The 13,178-nt window shown below is 43.6% G+C and overlaps 1 long non-coding RNA gene and 1 pseudogene across 4 annotated transcripts; both read left to right on the forward strand.

Moving 5' to 3' along the window:
- Window positions 1-2,553: 2,553 nt before the first annotated feature.
- LOC112075734 (cellular retinoic acid-binding protein 1-like) lies at window positions 2,554-4,752 on the forward strand (annotated as a pseudogene).
- Window positions 4,753-5,069: 317 nt separating this feature from the next.
- Window positions 5,070-5,739, forward strand: LOC139025832 (uncharacterized). Of its 4 annotated transcripts, none has more exons than XR_011477469.1 (3): window positions 5,070-5,335; window positions 5,465-5,576; window positions 5,619-5,739. It is a non-coding gene; the product is annotated as an uncharacterized lncRNA (long non-coding RNA). The 4 variants fall into 4 exon arrangements; XR_011477468.1 differs by having other exon boundaries at window positions 5,070-5,256; window positions 5,440-5,576; XR_011477467.1 differs by lacking the exon at window positions 5,070-5,335 and adding an exon at window positions 5,336-5,369 and having other exon boundaries at window positions 5,446-5,576.
- The last annotated feature ends 7,439 nt before the right edge of the window (window positions 5,740-13,178 follow it).

A 13,178-nucleotide genomic window follows, 5' to 3' on the forward strand; every position in this document is an offset into this window, starting at 1 on the left:
CAAGGTGCACCTGTGTAATGATCATGCTGTTTAATCAGCTTCATGATATGGCACACCTGTCAGGTGGATGGATTATCTTGGCAAAGCAGAAATGCTCACTAACAGGGATGTAAAGAAATGTGTGCACAACATTTTAAAGAAATAAGCTTTTGGGCATATGAAATGGGACCAACACTTTACATGTTGCGTTTATATTTTTCTTCAGTGTAGTTTACATCTTACTTGCCTTCTAGGTTCATTTATGTACATMAGTATTTCTGTCTCAAATACTCTGTCGTGTATTGGAAAGGGKACTTGTTATGGGCAACAAGGCCACCCTCTTTAGAGGCTTGTTTTGTAAATCCATGCTCCCCTAGGGTGAGTAGGGACTGTAATTTAACAAGCACATTCAAAATATATAGACTACTGCCTGGAATTTTAATAACAAACTTGACCCGAAAAACAATGGTAATAAAAAAAAAAAGGAATCCAGGCAGCATACAGGCTTGTTCTTTAACAAAGTGTGTTCTGTTGTCTACACATGACAACCGAGTGGCTCGTTTAAAACGTCTGCTATGGTCACATCACATGGCTCCAACATAATGGAGATTCACCAGAAACCAACGAAGGAAAAAAGGAGAGAAATGGGAGAGACTAGACTTGCACTAATGAATAGGACCAGGTTTCTTTGATGGTTTGTGTGGCAGTTTTGTTTCACTAACTTGGGTCATTAAAACATCACGATTGGATGGCAGACTCACCTTGGTTATTCTGCTATGACTAAGGTTAAGCATGACAAATGCCCATTAAGAGAATGATAGATGGGTCTTAAGCTAGTCCTTTAGGAGTCCATAGAAAAAGCCCCAGGGCTTTGAAGGGTCCGCATTGGCTAGCAGACATTTTGGGAGAGAGCACAATGCGATTCGCTGCTCTGAATGGCTAATGTCTCCTAGATGTTCTTGTGACTGGGGCCTTAGTATGTCTATTTGGAAGTGACGTTCGACACACAAGGTCATGTATCTGTGTTGCTAGTTATTAGGTGAGATGGATAGGATCCATTAGAAAGGAGTCAGTTTAATTTAAATCCAATATACAGTCTTAGGGGGAAAAGGTGCTATATAGAGCCCAAAAGGGTTCTATCGCTTATTTCATATATTTCGCCCCTTAAGGTGAAGCAAGCGGTAGAACCCTTTTTGATTCTTTAAAAAAAATGAATGTATGGTTAACTAGTGGCGGCAGCGTTCTAAGGCACTGCATCTCAGTGCTAGAGGCGTCACTGCAGACCCTGGTTCGATCCCGGGACTGTATCACAAACCGGCCGTGATCGAGAGTCCCATAGGGCGGCGCACAATTGGCCCAGTGTCGTCCGGTTAGGGGAGGCCGGGGTAGGCCGCCATTCTAAATAAGAATTGTTCTTAACTGACTTGCTTGTTAAATAAAAACATGTCATAGTCCAAGTGTGCATACAGATTTCAGGGAGGATGAACATCTTGACTAAGCTGTCACCCATTAATTTGTTTGAAATATTTGTCATTCAAATGTCTATGGATTGTCTCATCACAACCAGCAGAATACTTTCTAAATTAGAAAATGTTTATCAAATCAGTGAATTATCTCTTTAATGTGTTTCTCCCCTCACAGCATGATACTAATAATTAAATAAGTCCACTCACTAAAAAGCTAAAACAAAGCTGCACGAACCTCGTGAAAGGGTCATTCATTCAACGCTTAACACAAAAAATCTAACCATTTCTCTTGATTTTCTTTCCATACTTGCTCTCTGTGTGTTTCAAAGAAAAAACAGCACCCAAAGACAAATCTATTGATTGATGAGACAAACTGTGGTGCACCAGCATGCATAGGGAAATAGATGGGAGCCTTTTTAATGTGACACTTCCTGGAGGGATGACAGAGTGCTCCCGGCTCTGCTCTATACATGAATTATCAACTGCTGTCTGGAAGCCACTTTGTCAAAGAGATTGATGAAGAGCCATCAGAAGAGAACAAATCAGACTTGATGGGAGGGGGAGTGAAGCTATCAGGGCCTTCATTCTGTGTTGGGGGGCTGTGTTGGTGAGTTGGGGGGGGGTGCTTGGGTTGAATTGGACTTAATGGGAAATGTATTGAATGCATGTTTAGTCTGATCCTTAGCTGTAGCCAGGGAGAGAGAGGGCTTGTCAATGGGATGAACATTAGATGGACATTCACTCCATCGTTTTATCAATGAAAGATCTTATCACAACGACAATATTGGTTTATATTGGAAGCCATAATTGCATTTAACACTTTATTATATTGCTGTGATGGTGAATCCATGGTTCTTTTCTATGGAATTCATTCCATTTAAATGTCCTATTTGTCCTATTTATATTGCAGGCTTGAAACGAGACCACCTGAACCCCTGCCATCTGTCATTTAAAATGGTCTTTAAGAGGAGGACATTTTACTCACTACAGGACTAGAGAGAGAGGAGCATGCTGTGAGGGTTATTACAGAAGAGAGAGAGAGAGAGAGGAGCATGCTGTGAGGGGTTATTACAGAGAAGAGAAAGGAGGGAGGGTGAAAGGAGAGCGTAGGGAAGGATAGCGGGACAGTGAGCTGAGAGATACAGAGCATATCAAGAAGGCAGAGAGGAGACCGGTACACGTCGAGCCTTCCCAAGAAAATGACCAATTTCGCAGGCACTTGGAAAATGAGAAGCAGTGAGAATTTTGATGAACTACTCAAAGCACTTGGTAAGATGTCTATAGTTCTTACCTTCTATCATTGAGCTATATGAAGAATAAATACTTAACAATATGCTATCAAAATCCTAACTGTTCTTTCTCTATTGTGTCCGACTACAAACGCATCATTATTTTCGTCTGTGTTCTATTATTTGGGGAAATATTCTTTCAAAAACAATAATTGGGAGAGGCCACAGGGGTGTGACGTCTTGATCATCAGTTTTAGGATCATCCAGCATGTATTAATCCATTTGAGCTGCGTTTTATGTTGTCATTTGTTGAAATTCCGAAAGTCAACTGAGTTGGGCATGTATAAAAAAAAAAAATATAGAAAATGTACACAAGGTGCACTATAATACATATTATTATACATATACATATTACAAATCACTTAAGCTTGATCTTGCGCGTTGTTTCCTGCCATGAATAGTCATCTTTTCAGTGAAAGCAGTGAGGGTGGATCATCCCAAGCTGCACTGTTGAGCCCAGCTGGTGTGGATAGATGAGACAATCCACTGTGTATGTTTTCTCAAATACGTCTCTGTGACTGCACTGAGATCTCACTTAATCTGAGCTCTAGGTATTGGCTTGGACAAAACTTTGGCTTTTGGTGCCATAGGAACAAAGAGATGAGAGGAGAAAAAAAGGTGAAAAGATTGAACTCCTCTCCTCTGGGGAACTCAAGTACACAGATTGTAGTTAAATGTGAGCAATAAGACTAGTACTGAAGGATACAGTATTTGAGACGAGAGAGCAGCTCTGAAAACATGTGCAGAGGGGAATGAATGAAACAGCAAGACATTTTTTCATCCAATTGGTTATATTGCAACTGTGTGACACAGCCAACTAGCGCCATAATAACTTCTTGGAGGAATCCATCAGTCTGCGGAAGCTAACAAGCTAATGACTCCAGCATTCCTGTGTTTCATCACCTTGTCATAGCGTCCACCCATATTGCAACATCTGCTGATAACCATCTCATTTGCAGTTGCTTGCCTTGAGAACTCTGTATAACTTGAATACCACAGTGCACCATTGATATCTTCTCACACTCCTAGAACCTTCTGTCTACCATGACTTTGTCACAAATAGGTACACTGCCACTATGCTTCCTCTTGTAAATAAGCACAACCTACACCTTTGAAAGTGGAATTCAGGATTGTTTTCCTTCTATCAATGGCGCCAGGAGGAGACAGAAATGTAACTGTACTCATCCTTGAATTAGGTGAGGATAGGAGCAACATGACATACCAAATGTCAGTACAAGTCAAGCGATAGCCCGTGAAGCCGTATTGTCACCATGGGTTCAACCCAGTGGCATGTCAAGGTTGTGTACAGTCAGTTGTCATAACCTGACAAAGTCAAAACTGATCAATGACACATGCAATTGGTTATGCAGCACTTATGACCGTTAAAGTAAGCGTAATGACAGGTGTCATTTGCCCACAGGCGTCAATGCTATGTTGAGGAAGGTGTGCTGGTGCCGCGGCGTCCAAACTCACGTGGAGATCAGGCAGAATGGGGAGCAGTTCTACATCAAGACCTCCACCACCGTGCGCACCACCGAGATCAACTTCCTCATAGGCCAGGACTTCAATGAGAGACGGTAGATGGCAGGAAGTGCAAGGTAAAGTCTCTGAGTCTGCCCCATATAATGTAAAGGTAGTCTGCCCCTATACAATGTAAAGGTAGTCTCTGCCCATATACAATGCTAAAGGTAGTCTTGCCCCCATACAATGTAAAGGTAATGTCCCAATCCTATTCAGATAGCCTGTACGGATGAAGGAAAGGAGACAAGCAGAGGAAGCTACATTGAGACGCAGCCCATGTTCACTCATCCAGATCAGATCCCCTTCAGATAAGTGAGGACAGGAAAGTACAATGGATGTATTGACATGGACCCTCTTCACTGCATTACATTCATATCAACAGAGCCTGGCCACATGGGAGACCGAGAGCAAAATGTACTGCAGGCAGACTCTCCTGGATGCAACGGCCCAGGACCTTCTGGACCAGAGAGCTGAAGGGAGATGAACTCATATGGTGAGGAAGTTTGTGACTAAAGAAAGGTAGTAGGCAAGGCTGTCATGTCAGGCCCCCTCAGTTTTATCTATTTGTACACTGAAACTATAAAGAGTGTTCTTTACAAATAAATTCATAGTCAGTGTGTGTTAGAGTCCGTGTGTGTGTGGGTAGAGTCCAGTGTGTGTGTGTGGGGTAGAGTCCAGTGTGTGTGGTGGTGTAGAGTCCAGTGTGTGTGTTAGAGTAGTGTGTGTGTAGTGTGTGGGTAGAGCTCCAGTGTGTGTGTGTTGTGGTAGAGGTCTAGTGTGTGTGTTGTGTGGGTAGGTCCAGTGTAGTGGGTAGAGTCCAAGTGTTGTGGGTAGAGTCCAGTGTGTGTGGGTAGAGTCCAGTGTGTGTGTGTGTGGGTAGAGTCTAGTGTGTGTGTGTGTTGTGGGTAGAGTCCATGTGTGGGTAGAGTCCAGTGTGTGGGTAGAGTCCAGTGCGTGTGTGTGTGTGGGTAGAGTCCAGTGTGTGTGTGTGTGTGGGTAGAGTCCAGTGTGTGGGTAGAGTCCAGTGTGTTGTGTGTGGTGGGTAGAGTCCAGTGTGTGTGTGTGTGTGTGTGTGTAGAGGTCCAGTGTGTGTGTGGGTAGAGTCCAGTGTGTGGTGTGTGTGGTGTGTGTGTGGGTAGAGTCCAGTGTGGTGTGTGGTAGAGTCCAGTGTGTGGTGTGGGTAGGTCCAGTGTGTGTGTGTGGGTAGAGTCCAGTGTGTGTGTGTGTGGGTAGAGTCCAGTGTGTGTGTGTGTGTGGGTAGAGTTCCAGTGTGTGTGTAGAGTCCAGTGTGTGTGTGTGTGGGTAGAGTCCAGTGTGTGGTGTGTTGGGTAGTCCAGTGTGTGTTGTGTGTGGTAGAGTCCAGTGTGTGTGTGGGTAGAGTCCAGTGTGTGTGTGTGTGTGGGTAGAGTCCAGGTGTGGTGTGTGTGTGTGTGGGTAGAGTCCATGTGGTGTGTGTGTCAGTGTGTGTGGTAGAGTCCAGTGTGTGTGGGTTAGAGTCCAGTGTGGTGTGTGTGTAGAGTCCTGTGTGTGTGTGTGGGGGGTAGAGTCCAGTTGTGTGGTGTTGTGTTGTGGGGGGTAGAGTCCAGTGTGTGTGTGTGTGTTGGGGGGGTAGAGTCCAGTGTGTGTGTGGGGGTAGAGTCAGTGTGTTGTGTGTGTGTGTGTGTGTGTGTGTGTGTGTGTGTGTGTGTGTGTGTGTGTGTGTGTGTGTGTGTGTGTGTGTGGGTAGAGTCCGTTGTGTGTGGTGTGTGGGTAGAGTCCAGTGTGTGGGTAGAGTCCAGTGTGTATGTGTGTGGGGTAGAGTCCAGTGTGTGTGTGTGTGGTGTGTGTGGGGTAGAGTCCAGTGTGTGTTGTGTGTAGTCCAGTGTGTGTAGAGTCCAGTGTGTGTAGAGTCCAGTGTGTGTGTGTTAGAGTCCAGTGTGTGGTGTAGAGTCCAGGTGTGTGTAGAGTCCAGGGTGTGTAGAGTCCAGTGTGTGTAGAGTGTCCAGTCTGTGTAGAGTCCAGGGTGTGTGTGTAGAGTCCAGTGGTGGTAGAGTCCAGGGTGTGTGTATAGAGTCAGGTGCAAAAATAAAGGGTCAATGCAGGTAGTCTGGGTAGCCATTTGATTAGCTATTTAGCAGTCTAATGGCTTGGGGGTAGAGTGCGTCCTGTTGGTTCCAGACTTGTGTACTGGTACCCACACTGTTAGTGTTAACACTTCATTTCTGAACCCAAGAGAGAGTAGGCCTGCACTTCATACTATTCCCCAAGAGATTATACTGTAGGTTCAAACAGACGCTTGACATCAAAGCTAAGACAAGCTTTTCCCCAGAACACTCCGTATGATGGACGCTGCTCTGCACAGCCAAACTCAGAAACCATTGTCACTGTTATCGAACACCTCTGAAAGGGTTCCTGAGGGATTTCAAAGCTTGCTCTTTGATGTATTGGTACAGGCTGATATTATACTTGCAACAAAAAGATATGTTTGCTGTTAAGCTCCTCACATACCAGGTCTTACATCCATCAAAAACACTTCTTGACTCTTCATCGGCACCTGGCTTTCATATTAAAACGAAAAATGTGCTTTCTGTAAACTTCTGGCTTGTTTTAATTTTAGACCAGATTGACAACAGTAAAGGGCCAATAACTTAGATCCGTTTATAAGTGATGAGGATAACCTCGTTATTGACTCTTACAAAGCCCAGAGGGAAATCAAGAGGAAACTCTGTGTAAGGGACTCCTTTCTGGATAGCATGCTTGGACTTTGCAACACATGAAATGTGTGTGTTTCAACTCAAGGGTGTGTAGTTCTGTGGCATATTGAGCCATATGAAAGGTTTGTCGAGGCCGTTTGTTGGACAACGGTCTGAATTGTTTAGAGATGGGATCATGAGGTTGGCTCAGAGTTTTGTCCAATATTAGAGGGAGAGGTCAGGTGTAACGTGTTGTTTTTTTGATGTCAAACATATTTCCGCTAGGGCACACAATCTTGTGTTTTACTGTGGAGGAAATACTTTTTCACTAAATGCTCAACTTGGTAGGGTCTCAAAAGTGGGAACCATGACTTTTTCTTATTGAATTACTGCAATATGGAGAAAGTCACCAATGCCCTGCATCTGCTCATCCACATGCAGCAAAACCCATTGATGAACAAGGTGCCACGATACACTTCTCTCCAGGTCCCACACATCGAAAAACAAACCTCTTGAAAGGTTGATCCCCACATAACTCCAGAATTTTGTTTTCACAGGCAATGGATCTAATTTGAACAATTTGAACAATTAGTTTATTAATTCCAGGGAGCTAATGGGCAGCGCCTCATCCTCACTAAAACAGCCTCTCTCCTTCCGGTGACAAAGGAATCTGGACCTGGCCAGGAAACGGAAATGCAGGTGGCTCATGTCAAAGCATCTATGAGCTGATGAGGAAATTAAGCTTTGAAGAGGGAGGAGGAGAGGAGGATGGAGGGGGGTTGGGGGAAGGAAAGTAATGAAGACAGTATGTTCTGGCTTTACTGTATCCAGTGATGTAAGACGGATGGAGTCCAGGATGTGTTCATTAGCATGGAGAAATCTCAGGGGACTAGTTTAGTTTAATAGGACGGCAGCAGGGATGTGCCTGTAGTTACTCTGATACTGCATGTGTTCCATGACTGTCACACTGTTCACGGTATCTACCATGCTGTTGTCCTGTAGTTCTGTACTGCATGTGTTCCTGTGACACACTGTTCAGTTATCTACCATGCTGTTGTCCTTAGTTCCTGACTGACACACTGTTCACGTTATCTACCATGCTGTTGTCCTGTAGTTCCTGACTGACACACTGTTCACGGTTATCTACCATGCTGTTGTCCTGTAGTTCCTGACTGTCACACTGTTCACGTTATCTACCATGCTGTTGTCCTGTAGTCTACTGACACACTGTCACGTGTATCTACCATGCTGTTGTCCTGTAGTTCCTGACTGACACACTGTTCACGTTATCTACCATGCTGTTGTCCTGTAGTTCCGACTCACACTGTTCACTTATCTACCATGCTGTTGTCCTGTAGTTACTGATACTGCATGTGTTCCTGCTGACACACTGTTTCATGTTATCTACCATGCTGTTGTTCTGTAGTTACTGACTAACACACTGTTCACGTTATCTACCATGCTGTTGTTCCTGTAGTTCCTGACTGACACACTGTTCACGTTATCTACCATGCTGTTGTCCTGTAGTTACTGATACTGCATGTGTACTGACTGACACACTGTTCACGTTATCTACCATGCTGTTGTCCTGTAGTTACTTGATTACTGGCATGTGTTCCTGACTGACACACTGTTCACGTTATCTACCATGCTGTTGTCCTGTAGTTCCTGACTGACACACTGTTCACGGTATCTACCATGCTGTTGTCCTGTAGTCACTGACTGGACACACTGTTCACGTTATCTACCATGCTGTTGTCCTGTAGTCACTGACTGACACACTGTTCACGGTATCTACCATGCTGTTGTCCTGTAGTTACTGACTGACACACTCTTCACGTTATCTACCATGCTGTTGTCCTGTAGTTCCTGACTGTCACACTGTTCACGTATCTACCATGCTGTTGTCCTGTAGTTCCTGACTGACACACTGTTCACGTTATCTACCATGCTGTTGTCCTGTAGTTACTGACTGTCACACTGTTCACGGTATCTACCATGCTGTTGTCCTGTAGTTCCTGACTGTCACACTGTTCACGTTATTCTACCATGCTGTTGTCCTGTAGTTACTGACTGACACACTGTTCACGTTATCACCATGCTGTTGTCCTGTAGTTCCTGACTGACACACTGTTCACGTTATCTACCATGCTGTTGTCCTGTAGTTACTGACTGCACACTGTTCACGTTATCTACCATGCTGTTGTCCTGTAGTTCCTGACTGACACACTGTTCACGTTATCTACCATGCTGTTGTCCTGTAGTTCTGACTGACACACTGTTCACGTTATCTACCATGCTGTTGTCCTGTAGTTACTGTCACACTGTTCACGTTATCTACCATGCTGTTGTCCTGTAGTTCCTGACTGACACACTGTCACGTTATCTACCATGCTGTTGTCCTGTAGTTCCTGACTGTCACACTGTTCACGTTATCTACCATGCTGTTGTCTTGAGTTACTGACTGACACACTGTTCACGTTATCTCCATGCTGTTGTCCTGTAAAGTATTGAAGCCCCAATGTAAGGGGGGGGGGGCATTACCTTCTCCAGTGCCTGATGCAAGCTTTACCCCAGAGGTGTGTGTAGGGTTAAAACTACTGGCTGTCTGCCCGCAATAATGTGCCTCATTGATCATGTTGTGTTAGAAAACACCAATGGACCATGACGCATCTCACGTTAATGTCTCCCTGGACACTCGCTGCACACGGCAGATGGCTTCATCTTAGCCCATTCTTTAAACCCGAATGATACTTACTTTCCTCCCTCCCTCCCGGGTGCTGGGGTAATATGATCTTGTGGTGCTGACAAGTTCGGTTGCAGTCTTGCAGCACCTCTAAAGTACCATAAATTCTTGAGGGCTCGATGCGCCTCTGCCACCCGCACATCTTGATCATTTCCCCTTTTCCCTCATTAATTCACTGATACTGTAGCAGCTGCCATGTTCCAAAATTGACTGTTTGGACAGGAAATCTCAACCAGTTGTGGTGTAAAGCAGTCGTCCATTCTGTCACAATGAGAGTTTGAACAAGAAATTCATTTTTATATCTCACTTGACACCAGTTGTCATATTTGAGATGAACACAAAATGGTCCTGTGTTCTTATCTGAAGGTTCAAAATATGATCTACAACAGCAGGACGCACTTCTGTTGATGAGATAACTGGAATCTTTTGTCCCTTCCCTTCTTTTTCAGACCTTTGGGGCAGACGACGTGGTTTGCACACGGATTTACGTACGAGAAAATAAAATAACGTAGCTTCAGGACCGACCAGGACCATCAGAATGGGCTCCATCCCCCTTCGTACAGCTGCAATAACTCTCCATACATCCATCTTCAGAGAAATATTCATAAATCATATTCAGATTAAACAGACATTACCATGCTTCATATAACTAGACCAAACATGCAATTGTATTTAGACATTGTTTCTCATGCCAACTGCCACTTTTAATAAAACATTTCGTCCTTACAGTGTTTTGTCAGTATTGGCAATAAGAGACAATATACATACAATTTCAATATATTGTATTATTTGTCTTGGTGTCAAGGAAATGTCTAAAGAAATACATCTGCTTGTATCAAGACAAACGTCAGGTAGGAAAATGATTCACTTCATTCTAAGTTTAGGTGACCTATTGCTTTAACATGCAGAAATGTCACGGCAACAACAAGGAACCAAAAAGGAGCATCAGAGATTTGCCCAATCAGAACAGATGCAGGACGATGTTCTCTTGTTCAAGCAACTTGAACGCCACCTAGAGGTTTAAAATAAATAAACTATGACAAGGCTTCAGTCTATTCAAATAAGAGTTTAATGCCAAACACCATACTACACAACATCATAGAAGTCAAAGAAGAGGTGACAAAGGGACACAGAAAATGGGCTACAAATGTAGTCTTTGTAGTTTGTATATACAATTCAGCTGCCCGGTAGTCCTCCTGTACTCCATGTTCAACACAGTAAATAGAAAAATGAAAATCAGTCTAAAGATAGAAACAGTCCAGAGATTGTCTTTAGCTGGTTACAGCACTGACAGAGTAGCCTTGTGGGGCCAAACGTTGATGAGGAAACTTGTCCTATTTGGGTTGTTAAAATGTCCTCCTTCCAGATCAATTGGTGGCAGTTCAACGTCACACACACTCCCACGACTACAACTCTACCCAAAGTATTCCCTGGTGTAGTGGCTTGGATCTATTCTATGAGATCGTTCCATCGGTAGTGTAGGAGCAAGACTTCAGTCAAGTGGATCTGAGGATCTGGTTGATGTCCATAGCCAAAGTGTTTTTGTTTACATTTGTTCATGTAAATCAGAATGCCCAGGTTCTCATGTGAGATCAGAATTAACATCCAGGCTTTGCTGGACAGAAACAGAGCCAGATGYGAAGGTTCTGGTCAGGCGTGAAGAGGTACCGAGTGGTGTGACATGTGGTTAGACAAAATTAAACTCAAATTRATATACGACGATGATGAAACACTGGGAAAATGGAAGTATTACCACCAACCCAAAACACTACAGGCTCAACCTTTCTGGGGACAGGATTTCTTACAACAACAAAAAAAAAGAGAGAGAAAGGAATAGCATGTCAAATGCAGTGTGCTTGGTTGTTGATGATTAAACTGTAGCGGTTGAATGGTATACATTCACATATACTCATATGGTTGTCAATGTGGATCTTATTATGGATATGGACCAGATTTGGCGATCAGAATACAATTTCACAAATCATTGTATATGTGTCTACACCTGCACCTTCTGAAAGTGTACAACATGACACTATAAAACAGTGCTGTTTATAATTGGGGGGGGGGGTCATTACCACCGTTCTCTTTTATATTGAGACATTATCAATACCGTGTAAAGTAGGCAGAACTACATCTCATCTGGACTGATTTTAATGAAGCATGATTGCGCTTCAGAAACGGACTCGGGAGTCTTACGTCTCTGAGTCATCTTTAACGTGACATTTACCAGAAAGTAGAGATGGGGATGCTGCATGTGGCTGATTGGTCCTGTGGAGGTGGCATGACTGATCCCTCTACTGTAGCCCTGGGTAGCCCTGGAGGAGGAACCTGTGATCCAAGTGGGAATCTTAACACGCAACAACCTGCCCGTTACCAATGGCAACTATCATCACGACCACAATAAGATCACATGGATTTATGGGATTAGATGTTCCATATTTGATGACTGATCCAGAAATTCTGATGGATATATTAATGGAGAATTGGTTTAGGGGGTACAAATCGTTTACATTATGTACAGGGAAAGCGTAAATAGTTTCTAGGCTACATTCATTGTTCAGAAATTCCGAATTGGAACTGGTGCCAATGACTTGAGTGAAAAACCYGATAGACAAATAATGTCTTGAAACATTTTGTATAAAATTATCAATTTCAAGACAATGAAAACGTTATACTTTGCTAAATGAAGGCTTACATGACATAACACGAAAGAAACAGAACACAAAGGAAAAAGGCTCTAATAAAGTTCCTTTGGTAAAAACAGTTGTTAAAATTTGAGCATTTTCAATATAGGCTATTTCTCTTCAACTTTTGACCCGAGGTCTAAACTAAGTCTGTTAGGGTACACATCAATGCACATCTCTGACAAAAAGGACGACTATCAACAAGCTATTTACAAATCAGCAGTATGTGGGTAGTCTGATGTTACTATACTTGACTGACTGGGGGAAAACCTMGTATTTTCGCATAAATCTGCCCAATATCTACACCACGGCTGCCAGAGATGTTTGTGGACACARAGCATACATACCTGTACCACTGAAAAAAAGAAACATTCACAGGCTATACAATTATACAAAATCCAAAAGCCATCTTGTGGCCTGGATAAAATACCTGTTCATAGTCCATGCCTGTATGCTAATCTTCCTACTCACAGTGGTTGTGAGAGACTTCTGTGGTTCCCCTTAGCAGTTAAACTAGAGACCTGCACACCGGATGGTGTGGTGCTCCTCAACCACTTCAATGGGTGTATATTGCTTCAAAAAGGGGGGGGAAAGGCCAAGCATTCTGTATGGCGTGCTCTTTCTGCGTGGTTCTCAACAGCATCCATCAGTCTGAGGATCAGTCCAGCCAAGGATCAATAGCTGTATAACTACAACGGCTTCCTTTCTTGCACTCATAGCGTATTCGGTCGCATCATATCTTTTCTGTTGTATTCAAAGGTGGCATAAGACAGGCTGGTAGGGTGGGTGGGGGTTTAGGGGACTGATGGAGAACTGGTTGG

The sequence above is a fragment of the Salvelinus sp. IW2-2015 genome, unplaced genomic scaffold, assembly GCF_002910315.2.
Source record: "Salvelinus sp. IW2-2015 unplaced genomic scaffold, ASM291031v2 Un_scaffold3360, whole genome shotgun sequence".
Classification (NCBI taxonomy): domain Eukaryota; kingdom Metazoa; phylum Chordata; class Actinopteri; order Salmoniformes; family Salmonidae; genus Salvelinus; species Salvelinus sp. IW2-2015.